Genomic DNA, 12609 nt, shown 5'->3' with positions numbered 1-12609 from the left:
GGAGTTGACCTCCCCAGGAGCAGCACATCTTCTCTATGGTTCTGTCCCTAAATAAAGATGTTCTCTAGAGCAGATGGTGCCCAGCAAGAGATGGTGGCCCACTGCCCTCCAACAGTGCAGGCTCTACCACAAAGCCACATAAACTGGGTCCAACGGACAGATTAGCCCTCGATGGGCTGGAAGCAACTGCTATGCAGAGAACCCCAGGTCACTACTCAGTTGGATTCTACTGAAAAGAGGTTAAGAACTTTCTTGACTACCGACCCTCTTGAGGTTACAGAAGCAGTTCCTAGTGCCGAGCACAGTGTCGCTGGAAGACTCTGGAGTGAGCGTGTTGCTCCTTCTACTGGTATCACAGATTACTTCTCTGGCCCCAAACTTGAATGGCCCTATTTCCATTTTGTTAGTTTTGGTAGCAAGATCAGTAATTAATTCAGCCATTTCATCATTCAAGCAATATTCACTGGATCATCTGTCGTGCACTAGGTACCGTCAGGGGTTAATCTAGGGTATGTTGGATGTCCAATTTGCTTTTAATAAATTTTCTCTTTGTTTTTGTTGTTGTTGTTGTTTTAAAGTGGGTTCCACACCCAGCATGGAGCCCAACTCAGGGCTCAAACTCATGACCCTGAGATCAAGACCTGAGTTGAGATCAAGAGCTGGACGCTTCGCTGATTGAGACACCCTGGTGCCCCTGTTAGGGCTTCTTTATGCTGTGGAGTTCCTCTCTCCACCATTCATGTGCATGTAATGGAAAGAGGAGGAAGGATTCCTGGAAGGGACAGTGGGGAAATCATGAAAAGCATGTTCTGTCTGCTCAGAAACACGCATGGCTGATCAACCTGAAGCTAGCAGAACGAAGGGCCAGAGCGTGACCAGGGGGACGAGCATGAAGCCTGGCAGGGTACATGGAAGTGGGCGGCTCCGTAAGAGACAAAGGTAATGAAGATGCTGTAAAAAGAACATACAGTGTAAACCTCTGGCTGATCAGCGGAGAAATGCCATCAAGATAGATGGGGTTATTTGAAGGCTCTGCAGAAGCAGGTACACATCTGTCTGGTATTTCCATAAAGCCCTTGAAGTCGCTGGGATGAGGAATGAGATCATGATGAGCTACAAAGGGCTCCGTTGGCTGCAAAAGGCCATGGTACCATTAAGTGAGCCGAACACAGACAGGGAGCCGACCCCTGCACAAGAAAGCAAGCAAGAAACCAATGTTCCCAGTCAAGACGATTGCTCGCTCGTGCCTCTCCCGTTTTTGTTTTTTTTTTTTTTTTTTCCAGAGAAGGGTATGGCTTGATTGTTTAGAAATCCCCACCTAAACACAGAAAAGGAACGGCCTGCCTTCTAAAATGTATCCGTGCTAACACGCTCCCTTTCAAACTCTTCCACTGCCTATTTCTTCTTGGCCAGGAGCTGGGAATTCAGTCATGGGAAATCTCGTAGTAAATGTCGTGGCCATGTGTTTGTCACTTTGTAAATCCTCACTCTGTGCTTGACAGGACTCCAAGATCACCTTTTAAAGCTAATCCAGCAGAGGGATAAGACAGCATTCTTAGCACTTCACCTGGAGTACAATATGACTGGCAATCAAATCTGCCTTAACCCCTATGATTGGCAGAGTGTTAGAGGACGGTGGGCAACTCGCTTTGGACAGCTAGCAAGTTTATTTCTTACCAAAAAAAAAAAAAAAAAAAAAAAACAAACCTGTAGGCAAATATCCCAGTTGCTAAAAATCCACGTAATGCATTTGTAAAGGGTCTGTTAGGTGAATTGAGCGAAATAAATAAAGTCAGACCCATTACACAGCATACGATCTCAAAACTCCTACTTACTCCCCATCTTCAATTTAGCCAGATCCTTGCAGTGCAAATGCCAAGTATTAAGATGCTGTTCCCTCCTAAATCTATTCTACCCATCAGCTTGCCTAGAAAGATAATCAGTCTGTATCACCTGGCTTACTCAGACAATAAATATTACTATACAGAGGGGATTATTTTTCCAAATTAGACTGTAAGTAAGCATTTACCTAAATCTGCTAAACATTTTATGAGTTCCTGATGTTGGTTCCCCTAAAGCAAAACATTCCACGATGATCTGGGTGGCCAAGCCACACCTGTGTTCAAAGAGCACCATCTGCTTGAGACGCCTCACGCTGTCAACAGCATGATGTGAGAAAGCCAGATGATCTTCCTGGATTCCACCACGGAAGCTGGGGAGTAGGGCCGTAACGACCGCCTGCCTTTTGGAGATGTAAGCAGGACATTACTGGCTACACAGTTCCCGTGTGGTGAGGCACCGATTCATCTCCCAGAGATAATCACGACAGCCCCTGTACCCTCCCCTTCACCCCTTTTGAAGACTCAGGGGCCTCCTTTCCTTCCCAGTTGTTCTGCCTATCACCAAAGACCGCAGGTTGAATGACCAGGTTTATGTCAACACGATGAATGACCAGAACGGCGTGAAAACCCAGTTCTTAAAATGTGTTGTATGTTGTCAACACATTTGGCAGGAATATAAACTGTAGGCAGCGACCTACGATCAAAGGTTTTGTATTTATCTCCATACGTTTGTACTCAGTTGGAATTTTCCAAAATATGCACTGGGACAGCACTCATCTCATGTAGCATTTTTTCCCACCTCTCATCCTCGGTCTTAATATCACTGATAGCGGGGACGGGGGTGCAGAGAGGAAGCAGATGGAAGGGAAATTAAATATTGCACATACAGTTTCTACCTCTACCTCATGGGGGGGTGGTGGCATAATGCCTCCCACCTCTCTCTCTCTCCCTCTCTCTTACATGCACCATGCGTGCGCACACACACAGACACATGCACACACACCATGAGCTTGACGATAAAACTGCATTATTCCTTATAAGAGGAGCCTAGAGTTCTGGTGAACTGAGTCCCTGAGAAACCAGGAACACATGGAAAATGGAGAAAAGTAGGACAAATACGAGAGGGGCAGTAGCTTTCCACTGAACCAGCAGAGGGCTATGCTTTTAACATGCATGATATCATGTTACCCTCCCACAGTGGAAACAGACCGACAGTGAAATCCATACCTGATGGGGCATCAGAAGCCCTACAAGCTGCATCCCTGTCTGCCTCTTCCTCCCTGCTCCTGTCTCTTTCTGCCCACATGTCACCCTGCCTCCCCACCCCCACACAGGCCTCCTTTGTCTTTCTGGAGTCTGCTGAGACCCTTCTGCTTCAGGGCCTTATCCTTCTGTCCTTCCACAACAGCCCTCCCTCAGCCTGACCTTCACAAGACATCTTCCCATGCCTCCATTTCGGCTGGTGACCCTCCATAATTCTTTGACTATGTACCATTATCTCTCACTGTGGCAAAAGCAATTTATTCGCGGATTTCATTTATTGACTTTTGGGGGATATCCCTGTCAGCACAACACTAAACTTCCAGAGGGGAGGGACTTGTACATCTTATTTACTAGCTCATTAGGCACCAAAGGCGTGTCTGTGGGACCAAATGAGTGCTCACTCATGGTCCACTGAGAAAGAAGAGGAAAGAGAAGAGAGGGATGGGGAGGAAGGAGGAGGAGAGGAAAGGGGAGGGGAGAAGAAAAAGGAGAGAGGTCACCATGTAAGGAGGAAACTTCCAGTGAACACCCCACCCTCCAACCCCCAAGACGGAGGGACTCTGAAAAACAAGAGTGCTAAGACTGACTTCTAAATTGCTTCCTCTACCTTCTCTAACTCAGTAAGAAGAGCTGCTACGCACAACAGCCTGGATGGTGCCGTGTGCTTGGGGTGGGCCTGAGAAAGGGGCGATGGGCTGGACGTAGGAACGGAAAACTGGAATGGGTGGTAACTCCAAGCATCCTCAGCTACGCGGCAGGGGCCCCGGACTGCCCACCACCCAGGGATAAAGGATGACGCCGGTTTAAACAAAGAAGGCTGGAGAAGTTTGAGGCACCCGGGCTGCAGATCTAAATGTTAATCAAAGATTGTGACAGTCTTAAAATATAACGTGAGTGATGTTTGAGAACACAGCACAGCCTGTGCAGCCCTATGCAAAGCAGATGCAAATCATATGTAAATGTGCATGTGTCCTCCTTGACTAGTTCTGACTTCAGCCCCTTCTGAGGATCAGCTCTCTGGACGTCCTCAGATTCCCAGTGATATCTGTGGATGGGAGGTCCTTCTCCCACTTTTCAAGGAAGAAGGCTGCCTCTGCTGGGTTTGGAGGGGCTTTTGAGAAGGAGGCACTCATGAGCTGATATTTGCAGACGTAAATATCAGCTCAATATCAAATGGGAAACTTAGAGATACCATTTACCAGTGAGATGCTAGACTGGGTCACACAGATACAGATATCTGGTCACACAGATAAAGAGACCTGCTTCTGAGCTGCGAGAGGACAGACAAGGTTGTACTGGAGGAAAACTCATTGCAATCCCAGGGACAGGCAACCCATATTGAATTTTTTTTTCCTTTTTTAAAAATTGTGGTAAAAATATACAGGATATAAAATTTACTATTTAAGCTAATTTTAAGAGTACAGTTCAGTGGTATTAAGTACCTTCACACCGCACAACCATCCTCTCCAGAACTCCGTTCACTTGCAAATGTGAGACTGTGACCTCATTAAACACTAACTTCTCACTAACCCCTTCAACCCTTGGCAACCTCCACTCTACTTTGCCTGTGATTCTGACTTTTCTAGTTGCCTCATGGAAGTGTAACATTGCAGTATTTGCCATTTTGTGACTGGCTTCTTTCACTCAGCGTCGTGCCTTTACGGTTCATTCGTGTTGCAGAATATATCAGAATTTCCTTTCTTTTTAAAGCTGAATAAAATTCCATTATATAAATATACTACATTTTGGTTGTCCGTTCATCTGTCAGTGGACACGGGTTGCTTCCACATTTTAGCTATTGTGAATAATGCTGCTATGAACATGGGCATACAAAGACCTCTTGAGTATTCACAAGTTGAATTGCTAAATCATATGCTAACTATTTTTTTTTTTTTAGAAATCACCATATCGTTTTCTATAGTGCCTGCACATTTTATTTTTTTTTTTTAAGATTTTATTTATTTATTTGACAGAGAGAAATCACAAGTAGGCAGAGAGGCAGGCAGAGAGAGAGGAGGAAGCAGGCTCCCTGCTGAGCAGAAAGCCCGATGTGGGGCTCGAACCCAGGACCTGGGATCATGACCTGAGTCGAAGGCAGCGGCTTAACCCACTGAGCCACCCAGGCGCCCCTGCACATTTTATTTTTTAAAAGATTTTATTTATTTATTTGAGAGAGAGAGAGAGAGAGACAGCAGGAAAGGCAAAGGGAGAGAGAGAATCTCAAGCAGATTTCATGCTGAGCACAGAGACCAACACAGGACTCAATCTGAAGACCTTGAGATCATGACCTGAGCTGAAACCAAGAGTTCTATGCTTAACTGACTATGCCACCCACGTGCCCCATGGTTGCACATTTTACATTCCCACCAACAGTGCACAAGGGTTACGATTTTTCCATATCCTCACCAATATTTGCCATTTTCTGCTTTTCCTTCCTTCCTCCCTCCCTTCCTTCTTTTCTTTCTTCTTTCCTTCCTTCCTCCCTCTGTCCCATCCTTCCATCCTTCCCTTCCTTCCTTTTCTTTCTTCTCTTTGTTTCTGCCTTTCTCCCTCCCTCCTTTCCTTCCTTCTTTCCTTCCTTCCTGCCTCTCTTTCTCTCTCTCCCTCTTTCTTTCTTTCTTTCCTTCCTATGGTAAACATCTGAATGGATGTGAGGTGGTATCTCATCATGGTTTTGATTGATATCTCCCTAGTGATTAGTGATATAGAGCATCTTATCATGTGCATACTGGCCATTCATATATCTTCCTTGGAGAAGGGTCTGTTCAAGTTCTTTGCCCATTTTTGATTCAGGTTTTTTATTGCTGTTGTTGAGTAATCCATGTTGTTTTTCTGCACACAACCAAGTAACTCTAGCAGGAAGATTCTGGGACAGATTCTTCCAGAAGCAATATAGACATTGCATCTACGCTCATCCTTCTAACATCAGCAGTTTAGGTTTCAACTGCCTTCACAGATTCCTCTACTTCCATTACTGCTCCCTCCATCATCAGGCCCACGATCATCTCTGACCTGGAGTTCTGTCATCACCACCTAAAAGGTCATCCTGCCTCCACGCTTGCTCTGCCCACTTTCTACATGGCAGCCAGAGTGAGCTTTGTTTCAATTAGCAATATTCGCGCCTCGGATAAACCTCATTGGCTACTCTACTGCCACTGCACAAAGCTTAGCTTTGTAACGAAATATCAGATCATCATTCTCCTGCCTATACCCAGCTAAGAACTTCCTCATCTGGTGACATTCTCTCCTTCTTCTACCGCTGTCTGACCATTCTGACTATCTTTCATTTCTCAGTCATTGATCACTTCAGTATGTGGCTTCCCATTCCACAGTAGCCTCTGTCAGTCCCTCAGCCAGTCCAACTCTCTCCCATCTCTCTGTTTTGTTGCCTACGGAGGAGGTTTTCCTGTCTTTCTTTCCTTTTTTTTTTTTTTAAGATTTTATTTATTTATTTGAGAGGCAGAGAGAGGGCACAAGAGGAGGGGAAAAGAGAAGGAGATTCCCCACTGAGCAGGGTAGCCCAATAAGGGGCTCGATCCCAGAACCCTGGGATCATGACCTGAGCTGAGCCGAAGGCAGACGCTTAACAGACTCAGCCCCCAGGGGCCCTGAGGTTCGACTTTGTAAAATGATTTTATATTTGTCTTTTCTGCCTCAGTCTCACAACAATTGGGTTTGTTGCTATTTACAGAGTCCTGAAATCACTGTGGCTTAAACGAAACGTATGTTTATTTTTCTCTCCCATAAAAGAAGTCTGGGGCTAGGCAGTCCATCAGAAATCCTGTTGCTCCTTCCACTTTTTTAGGCCATAGATTCCACCCTCAAAGTAGCCTCTACATCACATGGTTTAATACAGCGGGAGAGAGAAAGGGGGAGAACGCATGGATGCTGCTAGCGCTGTGAGTCAGCCCCTATTAAAGGGTTTTCCCAGAAACCACACCTAATAATTTCCATTGCCATCTTGATGGTGATCCCTGTCTGCTAGGAAAGCTGGAGAACACAGTATTATTTTCCTTTAATTTGGGCATCTTGGCTATGACTAAGGGGCCCATTACCAAGGGGTCAATTACTAAGAAAGAGGGATAAGTGGCTAGGGGAAAGGCAGCTGGCAATTTCTGTCACAATTCCTTCTTGTTTTTCCTCTACCAGATATTATGAGCCCCAGGCAAGCAGGGATCTTGTCCGTCAGGCGTAAGGCAGTATCCCCAGCCCCTGTTCCAGTGTCTGACGGGCACCTCATAAACACAGGTGCGATACGTACTTGATTAAAAATGAAGCACAGTGGTAGCTTTTATTTCCAACATGACGTTTAAGAGCACACATGGACCCTTTCTGCCTTTTGGATTCTGTCCTAAGACAGGCTAATTAAGTGTTGCCAGAAGCCCATCCTCTTCTCCGTTCCCTTCCCTGGGAAAATCCACCTGTCTTAGATCGGAGAGTCGTAGGATGGTACGTATCATCTGCAAGAAGAGTGGGGCTTCCTTTGCAAAAATCACCGCTGCGTAGAATCTAGCATTCATTCTAGCATTCTAGCATTCTAGAATCACAGTCCATGTGAGCCGTACTGCGGGCCGGAACAAGGCAAACCCCTTCTCACTGACACCACGTGTTCATGTCCCCAGCAATAAAATGTTGCCACGGCCTGGCTTTTAAGTTTTTCTCTGGAATTTTCCAGGAATCCGGCTCTGTGACTGTTGGCGTCTACATCTGGAACAGATTGAGGAACAGCCGATTGCAAAAGTGGCCCCACAATGTTCTTTCAGCCTAATTTCGTTCCAACGCCACTCAGACTACTGGCCGATGACACGCGTGGACGTGGCTGCCGTCCCTCCACACACAAGCCCACAAAGGCGTGACGAGCGTGTGGTTGTGCCACAGCTTCCAAACCTTCAGGCGCCTGCTCCCTAGAACACGCAGACATCCATTTCCAAAGACATTTTAAAGTGCGTGATTCGGGGCCCATCTCAAAAACATTTCTCATCTATTACTTTTTAACCGATTACCATTCGATTTTTCAAATGATAAAACAGGAAACCCTTTAAACACTCAGTGGATCCTGAATTATTAAACATAGAAGGGCACTTTGGTGTATTTATTATCACACTGGAGGAAATCTTGTCTGGTTTAAGCTCTTAGCTCCTTAAAACGTCCCCTCTACGCTGAAGTGGAGTTAAAAATGCATTGCCATAAAACTCCATCCATTTCCAATTTTCTCATCATCGGTTTCTGACATTATGAGCTGTCACCTTCCCAGGCTGCAACTTCCCTAGGGAGGAGGATGGCCATGTGATGTTAGTGGTCATACTTCACTGGCCTCTTGGAACTGGAAATGAGCCCCGATTCTCGGAGCTGCCTCCTTCACCACTCTCCAGACGGACTTAGCTTCTCCAAGGATCAACTTCTGGGGGTTTCTCGCAAGCACGGTCTGTACTGTGCAAACCGTGTGCAACGCAGAAAACTCATTTCTTTGGAAACTGTGCTGAGTTTTACCTGTTCTGGTTCTTTTATTTTTTTTTTTTAAGGGAGGTGATATTCACATGATGTGAAATTCACCGTTGTATACTGTGCGATCTCGTGGCGTTTAGCACATCCCATCATGGCACAACCACCACCTGTACGTAGTTTCAAAATATTTTCATCATCCCCAAAGAAAACCCCATGTCGATTAAAGAGTCCCTTCCTATCCCCCTGCCCTGAGTACTACCACTGTGCTTTCTGTCTCCATGGCTTTTAAGTTCTGGAAATTTCATACGAATACAGTCACCCAGTGTGTGACTGTCTGCGTCTGACTTGTTCCACTGAGCATGATGGTTTTAGAATGTATCAGTCCTTCGTTACTTTGTATAACTGAATAATATTCCTTTGCATGGACATACCACATTTTGTTTATCCATTCTCTCATGGAGGGGTATTAGGGTTATTTCCAACTTTTTTCGGTTGTGAACAATGTATGAACCTACATGTACAAATTTTTGAGGACCTGGTCACAGTCCTCTCGGGTGTCTGCCTGGGAGTGTGGGTGCTGGGCCAGAGGGTAACTCTGTGTTTCGCTTTTTTTCTGAGGACCTGCCAACTATCTTCTACACAGGGATAGTACTTTTTGTTCACAGGTTTTAGCTCTCTCTCCTATCGATGCTATTTTTAACTTTGTACTCAAGAAAAGATGACTCCAGAAACAGAAAGTAGCTCTGGAATTCCCAGAAGCAGGTGTTAAAATCAGCAGCAAGCTCACCTCTCCCTGCTTCAAATACAACAGGAAGCATGAGACGCTCAGAGCCGTATTTTTCCTTATTCCTTTTCTCCGTCCCATAGGAGAATAGTTGCGGGAGAGGCTTAAAGGAACCACCTCTGTACTTAGTTCCAACAGCCTGGAGAAAGCAGAGATGCTGGGTAAAAGGCCTGCTGAAGGGAGGATGGAGGGAGAAGGAACAATGCACGTGGCCAGGTGTTAGGAGACGGGGAGAAACAGCCTGGCCACTCAGTCTGGCTGTGATGTGCACCTTTGAAATGGAGTATTTCAAATCCTTTCTTTCTCCCGCCCTCGTTACCTCACTTCCTTCCCTCTACCTTTTCTTTTTAGAGAGAGATAGAGCGTGAATGAGCAGGAGAGACAGAAGTAGAGGGAGAGAGAGAGAAGCCTAAGCAGGCTCCACGCCCAGTGTGGAGGCTGATGCGGGGCTCGATCTCATAACCCTGAGATCATGACCTGAGCTGAAATCAAGACTCGGACCCTTAGCCCACTGAGCCACCAGGGCTCCCCTAAGTCCTTCTTAAAATTACTCGGACTTGCATACACAGATGATACCACTTGGCTTCATAGAGTTCACACAACCCAACTTCCCCTCTGCACACCACTCTAACTATATTTAGTCATATGTATTTATCTTCACTCAGAATTCTACTTCCCTTTCCCTTTGCACATGCTGTCCTCCTTGCCTGAAACATCCTTCCATAAATCGTCTGTCTGAAAATGCCCACCTACCCTCAAAACCCTGTCACCTGTCTCCTCCAACCTTCCGAGACACCCTTCTCAGCATAACTCCTGCTCCCGTGTCATCATTCAGGTTTACTTGCTGCCGCACATACCTGCCTCCTCTTCCTAACCAAGGCTTCTTTGAAGGGAGGGATACTGTCTTCCTCCCTTAAAAATGGGGATAAAAATATTTCCTTCTCAGGGTTGTTGTCAGGGTGAAGTGAGAGCACTACCCTGTACATCCTAGGGACTTAATAAATGTTTGTGGAGGGGGCACCTGGGAGGCTCAGTGGGTTAAAGCCTTTGCCTTCAGCTCAGGTCATGATCCTGGGGTCCTAGGATTGAGCCCTGCATCGGGCTCTCTGCTCAGCGGGGAGCCTGCTTCCTCCTCTCTCTCTGCCTGCCTCTCTGCCTCCTTGTGATCTCTGTCTGTCAAATAAATAAATAAAATCTTAAATTAAATAAGTAAATGTTTGTGGAATGAGTGAGCCTTTGGTCTACTGCCCTGTCAAGGGTGGTAAGGGTCTGAACAAGAAAGTGCTGAGCGTGCAGTGCAGAGCAAGTTGGGCAAAGGGGCTAGGAAGGGAGGAGAGGGGAGGAGGGCAAGCTGGAGAGCTGATCTGCTGAGAGCTCTGAGGGACGGAAGGGGAGCGTGACCGCAGTGTGGCCAGCACCGCGAGCGGCACACTGACCACCCATTACGCATGCTCGGTACTGAGCCCGAGGACCTATTGCTATTACTGTCGCCACCCTGACTGCGGGACACATTTTTTAGATTCAACGTTGCTGACTCGAGCCCGTGCTTTTGTTTCCTCTGGACAGAAGAAGAGGAGGAGGAGGAGCAGGAAGACGGAGAGGAGCAGGAAGAAGAAAGGAGGGGCAGGGGGTGAGGACCGAAACAAAACAGAGCGGTAATCAGAGAAGCTTCAGGACTCCCTCTGCCAGGGGGAGCAAGATGATGGTCACATTCTTCTGATGCTCAGAGCCCAGGAACGTCCTCAGATCCCACCGCAAACAGCAACGCGGCCAAGAACGAAAGGGAAAGCATGTCACATGTTCGAAGCTACACTCGTAATCCATTTGTAAGAGAGATAAGCCAAGCACCTCTCTTTACACTGTGAGCATCTCCGCTACCCACTAACTCTTCCAGACTTGTGCTGTTGAGTCCTGCCTTGTTCCACCCTATCGGATGCCAGATGTGGTGCCAGATGTCAGGTGCCTGCCCCTGCCCATGCAGCGATGCTCATCTCCTCTGACCTGTAATTTATATGGTGGACAAAAAGTTTGCACATGAGTTCCTTGGTAGAGTTGGTTAGGGTTGACAGCACAACCAACATTCTCACAAGAAGCCCTACCCTGCGAGCCTGTGAGATAAGCAGTGTAAGAGGATGAGGCTCAGAAAGGGACGTCCTTTCCTAGCACGGGATATAAGGCTCTCCTGGGAAAGCTGGACCAGTAGCAGAGCATGGGCTCGGCCCCTGACATGGCTAGTCCAACAGCAGACTTGGCTCAAGGCATGAAACAAAGTGAGGTCAACAGATAGTATGGGGTTTTTAATAAAGGTCATAAAGTAGGGATGTTAGATATTTTATTGATAGCCTTAGCAGAATAATAAAAAGCAAATTAAGAACCAATGGACTTAGTTAATACCTGTCAAATTTCAATACTGAAAAGATGTTACTCGTTTGTCTTTGAAATCTCCACTTTCAAACGTCAATGAAATTATTTATTTCTGGTGACGAGGTAGAAAACAAAACCGATTCAGAGATAGCTACGGGCCTTGTAACTTAATGATGAACAGCTTTTTAGAAATTAGACTCAACTCTTCAAAACCTTCAGCCCTGAAGAATCAGATGTTCCCAAAGCTTAGCCATCCTTCTGCCAGTGTCACTAAATGACCATCATGTGTCATAATGATAAACCATCAGCTTAACGTAACTTTACACGGATGTACTTTGCTTCCACTGAAACACATTATTTTTACAGGGCAACTTTACATCAATACTACAAATGGAAAAGAAAAAAAAATAATATCACTTATTCCAAGTAGAGAGTAACCATAAAATAAATGCAATGCAGTCACAAGTTACTAATATCTTGCTACCATTACCTGCAGACAAAAGCCTGAAGCCTCCATCTTATTGTTAAAAATGGAGATCATCAAGTATTAGAGAGATGTTGAAGACACCCTGGCACCAAACAAAGACCTTCTCAATTACATAAACAGGAAAATGGAAAGGAAATTCAGAATAGAGTAACTCCATCCCCAAATGATTGGTTTAATGTTATTTAATAGCATCTCTGTATGTCACCTAAATTCATAATAATCAGATGGGACTCACACTTTGGGAAGGGCAGTTTCCAGCCAATGCTTTTCTTTAAAAGAGAGAGAGAGAGAGAGACTACTATCTTTTCAACTTCTAATAGAATATCTCATAATTTTAGTTATTGCTCCAAGAAAATGTCAGTCGCTCACTCTCTCCTTCCTGTGGCAACATTTCTTCCAGTTTTAAGTTAACTAAACATACAACC

At 45.7% G+C, this 12609-nt stretch overlaps 1 protein-coding gene and 1 pseudogene across 5 annotated transcripts in view; both read right to left on the bottom strand.

Moving 5' to 3' along the window:
- RBFOX1 (RNA binding fox-1 homolog 1) overlaps positions 1–12609 on the bottom strand; it is a 2072285-nt gene that overhangs the window by 437789 nt on the left and 1621887 nt on the right. The gene's annotated exons all lie outside the window — the stretch shown is intronic.
- LOC125091204 (uncharacterized) lies at positions 6142–6271 on the bottom strand (annotated as a pseudogene).

Source organism: Lutra lutra, chromosome 18 (assembly GCF_902655055.1).
Source record: "Lutra lutra chromosome 18, mLutLut1.2, whole genome shotgun sequence".
In the NCBI taxonomy this organism is placed as follows: Eukaryota; Metazoa; Chordata; class Mammalia; order Carnivora; family Mustelidae; genus Lutra; species Lutra lutra.
This window is presented reverse-complemented; position numbering and strand designations above follow the sequence as displayed.